A 1,921-nucleotide genomic window follows, 5' to 3' on the forward strand; every position below is an offset into this window, starting at 1 on the left:
GCAACAGACAATCAAAGGACTAAATAAAACCATCCTCTTCTCCAATGACTACAAAATCATTGACTATAGCTAGGCAGATGGTGTGCTACAGCCACTGCCTAGCATCTCATTGCTTCCTTGTACTCCTCCATCTGTCAGATTACACCCACTTGTCTATTGTCTTGTATTTAAATTGTAAGCTTTTGTGGGCGGGAACTGTTTTGTTGTTGTTCTGTTTTTGTACAGCATCTAGCACAATAGATTCTGGTTTATAATTAAGGTTCCTGGATGCTACCTAAATAACTGTGTAATAATAATAAATAGCCCATATGGCTGTTCTCATGTTCTCTAGAAGAGATCCTTCTGAAACAAAATGGAGTCAAGTTGGGGAAATAGGTTAGGATAAACTTACATTGTCGTTGTCCATACTCTATCAGCTCCCCAGAAACAGAGCATATCTCAGCCAAAGCTCCTGTTACCACCATAACTTTATAAATCAATCAATCAATCATTCAATCTACCCAGCTTCTTAAGTGGGCTCCCCCCACTGCAATATCTGAGCAAGGAATACATGACAGTGAAATAAATGATAAAATACCATTAAAAAAATCAACAGTTTTGGGCTTGTTTTAGTTCCCTCACACCAATCATTCGATCATGTCTGAGGCTGTGTTAGAGCTAATTGAAGCAACTCCGATGGCGTTGTATAGTTCCTACGATCTTTTGTCTCCCTTTCCCCCTTGAGTTTAGATGCTTTTGATGATGCCCAGAGGAAACAAGAGCGCCGTGTCTCAATTTCTGCTGCTGGGATTCTCCAGCCTGCAAGAGCAGCAGGTTCTGCTTTTCCTGGTGTTCTCCCTGGTGTACTTCATAATCCTGACCTCCAACATCTCCATCCTGGCAGCCATCAGTGTTGATTGGAGCCTCCATACCCCCATGTACTTCTTACTCTTCGCTTTGTCCTTCTCAGAAACTTGCACCACTTTTGCTGTCATCCCCAAGCTGCTGGTGAATTTGCTGGGATGTGCGGCTCAAATGTTCTGCTTCTTCGTCTTTGGGGCCACAAATTGTTTCCTGCTGTCAGCCATGGCTTACGATTGCTATGTGGCCATATGTAATCCACTGCAATATCCAGTTGTGATAACCAGGAGGGTTTGTTTGAGCTGGTCGCCGTTTCATGTGCAACTGGCTTTCTTATAGCGCTAGGCGTCAGTTCCTTGTATTCAGTTTGCCCTTCTGCAGGCCCAATGTCATCAGACATTTCTTCTGTGATATCTCGCCCATTCTGAGACTGGTCTGCAGTGACCATCATATTGCTGGGATGGCCATTTGTTTTTCTGTGTGCCTTTGTTTTGCTAGGCCAGTTCACGGGAATCATCCTCTTACATCTATATCCTCGCTGCCATCCTGAAGATCCACTCTGCCCCAGGCAGGCGCAAGACCTTCCCCACCTGCGCCTCCCATCTCATCGTTGTGATCACACACTTCAGCTATGCTTTTTTGTCCATTTAATACCCAAATCAACCTCTTCCCTAGGTGAAGACACTTTCATTGCCTTGTCTTATACCTTCTTTAGCCCCATGTTGAACCCTGGGGTTTATAGTCTGAGAAACCATGAAGTAAAATCAGCCCTAAGGAAAGTAACTGCTCACATATTTCTTTCTCCCAAAATGTGAAAAGTTGCAAATTAGGGCAGCTCCAATATATCAATTAACTCTGCATGATGTCACTATTGTCCATAGTATGGTCTTCAAAGCAGTGACCTTGTCTTTCTTTTTGTCTGGGCATTAAGAGCCCCTGTGGTTCAGTATAAATAATGGACAATAAAATAACATTGTTACCCCTTATTCTGAAACCAGTGTTGCCCCTCTGCCAACGTCTGGGGCCTTGCAGGTCAGCTTCCTGGTAGCAGTTAAATCTACGATGCAGAATCTGGCTGTAT

General features: G+C 43.7%; 1 pseudogene; it reads left to right on the forward strand.

Annotated features, from left to right (window-relative positions):
* Positions 1-741: 741 nt before the first annotated feature.
* Positions 742-1,655, forward strand: LOC115651227 (annotated as a pseudogene).
* The last annotated feature ends 266 nt before the right edge of the window (positions 1,656-1,921 follow it).

Source organism: Gopherus evgoodei, chromosome 4 (genome assembly GCF_007399415.2).
Source record: "Gopherus evgoodei ecotype Sinaloan lineage chromosome 4, rGopEvg1_v1.p, whole genome shotgun sequence".
Classification (NCBI taxonomy): Eukaryota; Metazoa; Chordata; order Testudines; family Testudinidae; genus Gopherus; species Gopherus evgoodei.